Here is an 11,693-nt window from a genome sequence, read left to right as displayed (position 1 = left end):
TGTAGTCAATCCCAAACAAAGCAGATTTTGATAGATTTAAATCAACACTTTGACCTGTTCACAATTTTAAAATGATACTTTATCTAATCTAATCTGTTCATCTAATTTGTTCAACAGCATTTCTAAAGTGCCCATTACCATTGTACCATGGTGCTGAATTGAAACTGGCAGAATGGAAATGGGGAAGGAGTAGCACAGAAATAAAATGTATCCTATTCTGTTTCCCAGTCACATAAATGATCAAAGCTCTATACGTGAGGAGCACCTTGTAAACAAAAGCAAGACTGTTTAGAAAAGAGGGAAGAATATTCTCAGGAGCTTTGTTAAAGGCAGTGATTTATATTCGAAAGAAAGGCAGAAATGTATAATAGCATGCTGTGCATTATAGTCCACAGGGTACATTACACTGGAAGCTTAGTGCTGAAATCTAAAACATAAGGGACAAGTTATGCCTTTAGATATACATGCACAACTCTTTGTGAAGTCAAGGACAGCTGTATTCTTATATTTAATGGTGGAATTTGGCCCTAAATATTTAAACATTTATCGAGGAAAAAAACTGATTGTCATAATCAAAGATAATCAACGCATTTTTATCTGAAATGTAATGGACACAGAACACCATCTGACATCAGAATTAAAGAAATAAATGGGAAGATGAGGGTGAAGATGAGGCTGTAGACTCAGCATTCTCTCTCCTCTGCATGGTCAAGTAAAATTAATTTGTTTCAGGACGCTAAGGAAATTAAATCCTTAGCAACTTGTGGCTGATGTTATTTACTCTGAAGTCCAGGAGTAATTTGATGCAACTTCTCAGCACTGTTCCTATAGTTCCAAAAATTACTGTTTTGAATGTGCTTAATTCTGGAAATTTTCATTATACTAAATACAGGCCAGAAAGAAGTAAGAGGGCTTTATGTGACTCTGCTTCTGTGAGGAGAGCTGAGTCCTTTGGCTTATTCTCCCTACCCATCACAGGCCCACGGCCAGGGTCTATAGCAAGCCAGATGCATGAGTTGGGAGTGACAAGGGCTCAGAGTCCAGCTGCTCTCTGGTGCAAAGTCTGTCCCCAAATCCCTATTTTTTAAGGCTGAAGAGTCTGAAATCTGAAAGTTTTGTTCAATCTACATTATGTTCTAATTTGTATATTTGATTAATATATTTTACTTCATGTACATATAAGACAGCAAATGTCTTGATTACCAGAACTTAAATTGTTATTATAGTAATTGCTATGCTTCTGGCTGACTTTGGCACATCTCCTAGCTGGGCTCCTAGCTTGGGCTGCTCCATGCTCTGTGGTTGGAAGGAACTCTGGCTGGCTATGTTTGCTCCTCCCTAGCTAGGAAGCCCTGGGTGGTGCTGCTTGATTATTGCTCACAGTTTAGCTACAGCATTCCACTTTTTCTTTAGTCATAGCTCCAAATGTATGGGCAAGTAGGGGGACTATGCACCAGGCTTTATTTTTCAACGTTTGAGCCCTCCTGGTTGGGGCTCTTTAATCATAGAGATCTCTCTAGAGTAGTTCTATCCCTAGAGATACAATCTAGAGTGTCTTCTTGGCATTCCAAATCAGGAAATTGCTGCACCTTGGTGAGACCAGTTCAGGAAGCAGCTAGAATCAGGAGGTTGAGCAGATTTGTAAATCTTTAGGGCAAATCAGAGCAAGTTAGGCCTTGTCTGTACTTGGAAGTCAGCCGCTGGTACAACTACACCAGTGAAAACAAGGACAGCTACATTTGCTTGGAACACTATACTCAGTTGGGGCAAATGATGATTATTTGTTTGCACTGGTGCAGCAATATTGGTTGTTGGCCACTGTTAACTGAATTGTGGCTAACTCCAAGTTGTAGACGAGTCCTTACTTCAGATTAAGTATACTGTAATGCACACAAGTTCCCAGTGGTGCTGGAATTAGGAGTGCTACTGCACCCCTTGTCTTAAAGTAGTAATAACAAACACCACATAGGTGGTTTCCTTCATCTGCACCCCCACTATAAAAATTGTTCCAGCACCCCTCTAAGTTCCCCACATTGAACTGTCTGTGGAGACCATGACAGTACATCTTGTGCAATCAGCTGGTCTGAGCTGAGGAGTGGCAGGGAGCTAGTTAGGGGAAAGGAGCCGGTGGCAGTGCATAAGTAATAGGTCTCTGCATGCCCTTGCCTCCAGTGGATTCCCTGAGATCAACAGTGTCAGTCTGGACTACAACTGCAACTGTAGCTTTTGCTATTTGTTTCCATTGCATTAGTATGTTGCTTATGTGTATGTATTTGGCATGTGGGCTGATAGAAGGGAGGGTGTATGTATGTACGTAAATACAAACTGAGGCTCTAGGCCATATCTGGATCACACAACACAACCGATCTGTCATAATAACATGTTGTACTACCTAATGCTAGGTTTCAGAGTAGCAGCCGTGTTAGTCTGCATTCGCAAAAAGAAAAGGAGTACTTGTGGCACCTTAGAGACTAACAAATTTATTTGAGCATAAGCTTTCGTGAGCTACAGTTCACTTCATCAGATGCTGTGTCTCCAAATCTTTAGTTGCCTCCAAATTGCTCCAGATCTTTAGTTTCCATCCTTTATTCCTTTTTTGGCACAAAATACACCATTATTTCCACATCGTTCTGGGCTGCTCTTGTGATTTTATCCATATGAATCAGAAGCGAATAAGAGTTGGCAACTACATACCTGTTATATTATAGAGTACACTTTAATCAGCACCCTAATAAACAGCACACCCAGTTAATTGGGACAATTGCCAGGGAGTGGATTTAGCTCACTGCACTTCAGTGACCGTAAATGATGGATAAGCAGCATGCTTGCTGTTGTCTACAAATTTATTTGTAGTAGTTAGCAGGTGTGAATTGGTGTTCCCTGGCAAATGTTCCCCCTCGCCCCCCCTAACCGCCCGCACTCTGTTCAATTTATGTAAGTTCTCTGCTCTAATGTATCTTTTAAAGGTAACTTTCTCTTAGTGCAGGTGTTTAAAAATGGTTTAATGATTTGTCTCTTATTCTTTTCAAAGAAACTAGTGAAACAAAAGTGGCTTCCACTGTAACACATTCCTATGAGGCTTGGATAATCAAGATGATGGCTTAGTTTGCACGTTTCTTTCCACCAGTCTGTCAATTCAGAGGACTCTACCTTACTGTGGAACTGCTATGTATAAAGGGACACATACATGAACAATTCTGCTGCAGCTTTCTAGAACTACCTTTGATATTATACACCGCATGTTGGCCATTCTTCCTTTAAAGTAGTGTTCCTATGATGAGAAAAATCTGTATCTAAAAGTAAAACCTAGCACCTGAAACTGATATATGCTACAATTGACTGCAAACACATGTGACATTTTTCTATAATTTGGACACCCTTTGCCAGAAAATTAAATAAAATTGAATACAGCAAACCGCTCTAATCCCCACATTCCTCTCAGATTGTTTCTACGGAGACTGTAAAGCATTAGTGAAAGCAAACAAAGTAAGTTACAAAAAAAGGGGGGGGGGGAAGAACCCCTCAATAAGGCATCTTTAAAATGAGGACCATCATGGTCTAGCAAAAGGTAGAAATGTTGGTATAATTAAAGGAGGACATAATTTGTGGGTCACTCAAAAAGAACTGACCATGTTGCCATTTGTTTTGACTTGTTGGCACGAGGAAAAGAGACCACTCTGTCCTACTGCAGATGGTTCCTTATTAGTTGTGGCTTCTGTAGAGTCTCCGGATCCTCTTTGGAACATGGAGGATTTCTTTTATTACATATTCTGGACACTATCTTTTTTAAATTATTTTTAAAAATATTTTTTTCTCCAATGTGTGCAAAATCTCTTTGCACCAATGCTTCTGTACTGAAATTACTGTGCCAAAGGAATGCGAACGTCTAGAGCAACAATGGTTCATTTTCCTTTAATGACTTTGTCGACAGGATGGAGACATTTTTGTGGTGTGATGAATTCACTCGGTCTCCCGTTGTGTTTTCCCCACATGCTTTGGAAACTCTCTCTTTCTCTAAGAAGTTATGTCCATCCACTCTGGCAAGATCTGCATTACTTTATATTCATTGTGCTTCAATGACACCCCAGTGGTACTGACCTTCTGGGATGACTGATGTAAATTATATGCTATGTAGGGGAAAAATAAAATCTTTTTCTTACTTTTTATGTTCTGCAGAGCAATAAAAGTGAAAACAAATGACAGAGAAAATCAGGCTTATTCAAAAGTAAAACTTTGTGTGTGTTATGGTTTCAGCAGACTCCAGTTTGTGAAAGCAATGAGACATTTCATAATGACTTATGTATCTTAAAGGTGACCTGCCAAGGGAAACGATGTTTGTGCCCTTTTTTGGTTCTTCATGATGCATAAAGAAAGCCTGAAATTATTTTAAGTCCCTGTGAAGTTTAGTAAGAACTCAAGAGACTTGTCCAACAGCAAGCATAGTACTTTTAACTGCACAAGCACTCAAGTGACACTGAGACTGCTCAGGCTTCTGGAAACATGTAGTTCCCATTGGGCATGTTCATTCATTCCAGTATATTTTGCTTGATTTATATATTAGAATTATCAGGAACATTAATTCTTGCCTTCCCTGTATATTTCCCACAGGACTCAACTGAGGACTACAGAACTGAAGTAAAAGCTTCCAATGGAAGGAAAGGATTGGGGAAGACTGCTAAATCTTTTTCATCTTGACAGATTTTTTTTTTCTTTTTCAGGAGAATACTTGACAAAAATGCCTATAGTCCTGATTTGGCAGGGGCTGTTTAGGTATTTGTAAATCTATCATGGGAGGGAACAGTCCCAGTCAGTGTCTCAGCTTCTCTGTTGTAACTCCGTTGCTCTAAAAACCACCACCACCAGCAATGCTGGCCTTTTGCAACTGTGGCATTGTCAGTGCTTGGGCTGCTCTCAACTCTTCCTCTGCAATTGTAGGCACCAGCAGGAAGGAAGGGATGTTGAGATCACTCAGCTGGCTAGCTGTGAGTGGTAACATCTTCCAGTCTCCCCAAGATGCGTGCGAAGGAGGTAGAAATGGGACAGAAGGCGGGAAAAGACATAGGAAGGAGGCAAACAGAAGGGGAAGATAGGGTATTGATAGGAGGGAACAGGAAGAGAGGGTGCCTTTGGGGCATGCCATTGGTGGAGGAAGGAAAGAGGATGGGGGGAGCATGATGGAGCTATGGAAAAAAGATGAAACATTTCTTCAAGATTAATTTCAAATAAATCAGGATTTGGGGGCTCTTTAAGGATTAATTTGCTGAATGCTAGCCCCACCCCCTTCAAAGAATAACCTAAAATCTACTGTAATGCATATACAGTTGTGCAACCACCAGACTGGTTTCTGAGGAGAATTGATCCTGGTAAAATTTTTACATGTTTGCCAACTGTACAAGAGTTTTAGTTAAATAGGTGATGACAAAAAAAAATCTATATCTATAGAGAGAGACTGTTTGATTAACAATCTTGTGAGGGAGGGAGAGGGATAGCTCAGTGGTTTAAGCATTGGCCTGCTAAACCCAGGGTTGTGAGTTCAGTCCTGGAGGGGGCCATTTAGGGATCTGGGGCAAACATTGGGGACTGGTCCTGCTTTGAGCAGGGGGTTGGACTAGATGATCTCCTGAGGTCCCTTCCAACCCTGATATTCTATGATTCAAACCTAGGTACTAAGTCACAATCCCAAACAAGCCTTTAAAAAATATTTCATGCCTTTTTTACACATTCTCCGCCCGCCCATCACATACATAATTACTTTCTTATTTTATATTTTCTGGTTATCTTTGTTAATTCTATTTTACAGACTCTACATAGGATTGTGGAGTGACAGGAATAACCCAATGCACATAGCCACTTAGCCATGTCAGTAGCAGTGTCACAAATCATCTATTATTTGGGATAGCAGGTAGGCAGCTTCCAAGTAACTCTGATTCTAGTAATCTGTAACAAAATTGGCTTCCCTTTTAGGGAAATTGGCTTCCCTTTTCCTGTACTAGAAAGTTGTTGAGACACTGGAGGAAATTCACAGAAAAGCAACACGAAGTATTTGGAGGTGCAGAGAAGAGGACAGAGGGATGGAATTATGAGGAAAAGTTAAAGGAGCTAAAATATGTATATCTTGCTAATTGACACCTGGGAGCGGCAATGGTCATGAAGCAGTATGCAAGTATTTGAAACAGGCTAGATGTCAAGGACAAAGTTTAGGGTTTGTTTAGGGTTTAATAAGAGGGTATAATTAGGAGTCACGGGATGAAATTGGAGGGAAAATTTAGGCCTTGGCTACACACAGAAGTTGTACCGCTTCAACTGTACTAGTATAAAATAGTACAATTCCATAGTATGGCTGTGTTTATACCAGTATAAGTGGGCTTATACCACTATAGCTTATTCCCATAAAGGAAGGGGAATAAGGTGTATTGGTATGTCATCTTTATGCTAAAATAACAGTGTCCAAACTAGGGATTTTATATTTTACTGGTGTATCACACCTCCAACTAAAATACTTATACTGGTACAAAATCCATGTATAAACCAGACCTTAGCTGAATATCCCTAAAACCCTTCCTGACGGGGACAGCTATTAAGCTGTGGAGCAGTTTTGTGGCGAGACTCATCATAAGATCCACTTTTTGGGACATTTAAACTTGCCCAGAAGAGAGGATCTTGCATCAAACTCTCATAGATGAAGCATCACTTTGAGATGGAGCTATGTGTCTTTGTCAACCCTTTGCAAACCGCTGGGTGCTTATTATTTTTGGATTAATTTTTGTCTCATAGTCACTGGGACCCATCCTTAAAGCCTGACATATACTACCTTCAGTACAGCCTGGTTGCTGTAGGGCTTAAGCTTCAGATACACCAACTGCAGTTGTGCCTAGTTACTATAGGGTCTAGGCCTCAGATACATGACCTGCAGTAGCGCCTGGTTGCCATGAGACAGTGGTTTTTGACCTTTTTTCATGTTCAGACCCCTAAACACTTTCAAATGGAGGTGCAGACCCCTCTGGAAATCTTAGACATAGTCTGCAGCCCTGCAGGGGTCCGCAAATCACAGACTGAAACCCACTGTTCTATGGGAACCACCTGTCAGAGCTCCCAGGTAGACACTTCCTGCCGGGGCCCACAGGTTGAAAACCACTTCTGTGGGGTCTAAGCCTCAGACACACGATCTGCAGCAGTGCCTGGTTGCTATAGGGCCTCTCCCGTCTGCTGGGCGGGGGGGTGAGGGGGAGAGAAATCTACAAGCATCTGAATTTATGGCAAGGGGCCTAGCGTGTTTCGAATGTAAACACAACGCATGGGGGACTTCCTAACCAGGTGCCGAGAGGAGACTGTAGAGATGCCTCTAGAAGTACCTCATGATGGCTCCGGGGTCTCTTCTGAAACCGGTGGGGGACATCCGAGCATCTACGGGGGAGGGGGGGGTCCTCCTCTGGGGGACTCCCTAGCGCTCCTCTCCCCTGCGGGCTGCTCGAACGCGCCACCCACGCCGCCGCGCGCAGGGGGAAGCCCCTTGCTGTGGGACGCTGCGGCGGCGGCCCGCCCCTGCTCCACCCCCCGCTCCTCGCGCGGGGCTCCAACCGCCGCCGGTCCCCCAAGTTGAAGGGGCGCGAGCCGCCACACAGAAGATGGAGGCGCGGGGGCGCCGCAGCAGATGTGTGGCGGAACCGGCCCCTCCCCTGGCGGGCGGCGCCATTTTCCCCCTGCTCGGTTAGTCCCCTAGAGCCGAGCGGCTGCCGAGAGGCCTCGGTTCCTCTCTCCGTGTCTGGTGGTTGGGGAAAGAGGACGGCGCAGCTCCCCTCTCCCTCGTGTCTAACCACCCCCCTCCCCCGTCTCTGGACACCAGCCCACTGGGGTTAGTTGGCCACCACCAGGCCAGGCTGCGCCTTCCTTCCTTGCACGCCTCTGCGTCCAGCCCCGTGTGTCTGAGCCTTTGAGTGAGTCACCAGCAAGGGCGAGCGAACAGCGTGTTGCTATTGCCTGACTAACTTAGCAGGGAGCTCATGGGGCCGTGGAGGTATTGACCCAAGGGATATATTGCCTGGCTGCCGAGTAATCTTTTTTTTTTGGGGGGGGGTAGAGGGGGAGAGAAGGGGAGGGTTATGTGTGTTTCTGAGTCTTGTACCCTGTTGCAGGAATGTCTGCTAATGTACCTTGGCCTCTGTGATTCCACCCAGCGCTGTGCCGGTGGCACAAAGGTCTGGGGAAAGCAGCTCCTTTCCTTGTAACAGAGTAACAGCCGTGTTAGTCTGTATTCGCAAAAAGAAAAGGAGTACTTGTGGCACCTTAGAGACTAACCAATTTATTTAGTCTCTAAGGTGCCACAAGTACTCCTTTTCTTTTTCCTTGTAATGTTATCTGTTACCTGGTACCAGACGCTAAAACCAAGATTTCCCCCCCCTCCTCCCTCCCACGAATTGGCCACCTGTTGCAGGTGCCTGAGTGTTTGGGGTGCCCAATCTGACACCTCGGGCCTGAATTTCAGAGCTGCTGAGCACCCACAACTCCTCAGTGGTAGCGGTGGATTCTCAACAAGTCTGAAATTCACGTTCAAAGCACCCTAATAACTGAGGCACCCAGAACAGGTGACCACTTTGGGGAGTATGGGTACAAATAACTCCTCAGCCTGGTGATCTGCATCCTGTTTCTCTCCTCTTATCAATTTCCCTGGGGTTTACGCTATAGCTTACTGTTTCACTATGCCCTATTTATAGTCATGTTTGTAAACAACTTTGAAAATGTTTTTATAATTTATATAGAACAAGTTGCTGATGTCCAGTTACACCGAAAGTGTGCCAGGTACTGTTGAGTGTTGTTTTGTGGTGGTGTTTATCTTTGCAGTTCTGAGAGTATGGTGGTTTCTCTCCCACATTTTTTTGTGGGGGATGATGGATTTTATTTAGATAGCAGTACAAGCATGTGTGGTGTTTTATAGGTGAAGGGCCCAGACTTTGCAATGAATAAAAAACTACCTGTTCCCAGGTTCTGAGCATTTAATACATTCTCAAGTCCAAGAGAATGCATTTTTTTCTGTTAAACTCTTACAAATGTGTAGTGGTTTTCATTATCATTTACTAAATATATTAAATTATGCTTTATGTATTGGTCAGCAACTTCAGCTCTAGAAATTACACAAATAAATGACTGAAACACTTTGGCCTATGAATGAAAAGAACATGCAAAGTATTATTAGATATTCATTCTAGAAGAAAATGATGTTTTGGGCAATATACTTAGCTTCAAGGGAATGTCTACTGTTAAAATGCTACAGCGGGCAGCTGCAGTGCTTAAACATAGATGCTACCTGTGCCAACAGGAATGAGTCTCCCTCCCATTGTCAATCTAGCTCCCCAAGAGATGGTAGTTAGGTCCACAGAAGAATGCTTCTGTTGACATAGCATTGTCTACAACGGGGTTAAATCAGTATAGTTACCTCTCTCGGGGCTGTGGATTTTTCACATCCTTGAGCGATGTAGCTATACCAGTGTAAATTCCCAGTGTAGACCAGGACGTCCTATAGCAACATTAAGGGTGTGTTGTGAGGTACTTCAGAAGATTTTTGTAGAACTGAGTTTACTTGAAGTGTTATAATTTGAACCAAATGGAAATTAGATACAATTTCTGTTGATGTGGTATTTAGAGAATGCCTTCCTTTTGAAATATTCAGCTAAAGTCCTATGTTCTTGTACCTCTATGAGTCTTCTCCTTTTATGCTTTCTCCCCACAGAAGACATTTTTGGAAACTACACCTCTCTCCCTTCCCCTTCCTTTACTGTTTTAAGTTTATTATTCTTTACCATGGGCCAGATCCCAAAGCCCATTGAAGCCAACAGAAAGATTCCCATTGACTTCAATGGGCTTTACTCAGACCTCATGTTTGTAGACTGGTAACCTGTCTCTTATGATGACTTTTCATCTTGTTTGTTATTGCTGCATTAGTGGTGAGGGTGGTGTCTTAAGTAGTTTTGCCAACTCCTGAGATATTTGGTAGTTTTCTTAAAGCCCCAGCTCCTGGAATCATGTGACTACATGGGAATCTCAACTTTCATTTAAAAAAAAAAGAAGTAATTTCTGAAGCTTGAACAGATGACCAGAGTATGCTCTAAAAGCTTGAAAACTACAAGGCGAATAAAAAGAACCCCTCACATTTTTTTATTTTGGGGGTCTAACTCATGTTTTTGGAACAATGTGGTTGACAATAATGCTCAAGGTTTAATAGCATTCACTCAGCTCTTCAGTATACAGGCTTATTTGCTAAGCCAAACAGCATCACAACCAACTACATTGCTCTTATGGACTTAATTTTGAATAACACAAAATGCGACGGTCTAAAACGGGATTAGTCAATTGGTAACTTGTCAACATAAGCAAACTATAATTTAATAAACTACATGTGTTAGGAATTACATTTGCATAATCATTTTAGGCAATGTTGTACACCTTTCTTGGTTGTTAATACCCTCCCTACATGATACCCTTAAGAAATAAGACATGCTAGATTCTGCATTTCTGGGTGATAATAGCATGCCTCAAGGGGTGTGGTAAGGCAGCAGGCCAAACCCAAGAAGTGTGATAATCCCACAGAAATTGTGTGGACTGTTCTGTTGCTATCATGAAGTTTACAAAGAAAATGTGGAAGCCAGTTACAGTTAGGCATGTGCTTTTTCTGTTCTAGGCATTATTTAGTTGGTTATAACAAGAGTTTCTCAACCAGCCGTCCAGGGGCCTCTGGGGGCCCACAAGCAGCTTTTAGGGGGTCCTCCAAAATAAAACAGAAAGCAAGCTGGCGTTAGACTTGCTGGGGACCAAGGAAGGAAGCCGAAGCCCCGGCGCGTGGGGCTGAAGCCCAAGCAACTTAGATCGGGTCACAGATTATTTCAACATGTCATAGTTTAATCATGAACTCTAGCAAGGAGAATATAACATTTAATTAACTATTTAAAACTAGTAATTATAAAGGCCCTATCTAAATCTATATCATACTTGGAAATTATTTTCCTCTTTAAAAAAAAAATCTGGCAATTTTATAATTAAAAAGGAAAGACAATTTACATAAATAATTTTATCAATGAAAACACATAAAAATAAGATACCTATCCTGATCGCTCAACACCTCTGACTTGGGGCCCCAGACAGTTGCCCTGGTTGTTACCCCCTAACACCAGCTCCTCTTTTAATCTACTGGATATGCAAAAAAAAAACAGTTGTTGTGGCACAGGTGGGCCACAGAATTTTTATAGCATGTTGGGGTGCCTCAGAAAGAAAAAGGTTGAGAACTGCTTGGTTATGAGATCCTTGGTAACTAGTCAGAAACCTGCGTGTCCAAAGTACTGAAACTTAAATTGATGCCTTTGTGGGAAACTATATTTTGCTAGACCAATTTACATTTTATATTTCATAAAAAGATCAGCAGTAATGTTAAAAATCATTAGTTTCCATGGCACTACTAAACATACAGAATAATTTTATTTATAAGTAATCTTCTAGCCCCCTCCCTTCCCAAGTTCTTTCACATGCTTGGGGTACTCAAAAATACAGTTAAAATGTTCTCAAAGCCAGCAAAATATCTGTAATCAAAACAACACCTTAAAACTTTCAACAGGAAAATGAAAAAGGAATAATGGGAGGTAGTAAACAAGAGGTTAATCAGTGGTGGGGGGGAAACATTTGGGACAAAGGGAAAAGGATGGATATTT

The 11,693-nt window shown here is 42.2% G+C and overlaps 1 protein-coding gene and 1 long non-coding RNA gene across 13 annotated transcripts in view; one reads left to right on the top strand and one right to left on the bottom strand.

The window, feature by feature from the left end:
- Positions 1-2,464: 2,464 nt before the first annotated feature.
- On the bottom strand, positions 2,465-7,505 carry LOC144262535 (uncharacterized). Its single transcript, XR_013345542.1, has 2 exons — positions 7,353-7,505; positions 2,465-2,694 (listed from the first exon to the last, which is right to left on the bottom strand). It is a non-coding gene; the product is annotated as an uncharacterized LOC144262535 (long non-coding RNA).
- The window catches only part of SUPT3H (SPT3 homolog, SAGA and STAGA complex component), a 479,206-nt gene continuing 474,811 nt past the window's right edge, over positions 7,299-11,693 (top strand). For 4 of the 12 annotated variants that reach the window (XM_077812417.1, XM_077812422.1, XM_077812409.1 and 1 more), the window contains exons 1-2: positions 7,723-7,934; positions 8,757-8,796. The gene's annotated coding sequence lies outside the window, so the exon portion shown is untranslated. The other 8 variants (XM_077812418.1, XM_077812412.1, XM_077812416.1 and 5 more) reach the window with 5 other exon arrangements.

The sequence above is a fragment of the Eretmochelys imbricata genome, chromosome 3 (assembly GCF_965152235.1).
Source record: "Eretmochelys imbricata isolate rEreImb1 chromosome 3, rEreImb1.hap1, whole genome shotgun sequence".
Lineage (NCBI taxonomy): Eukaryota > Metazoa > Chordata > Testudines > Cheloniidae > Eretmochelys > Eretmochelys imbricata.
Note: the sequence above shows the minus strand (reverse complement) of the source record. Positions and strands in the feature narration are given on the sequence as shown.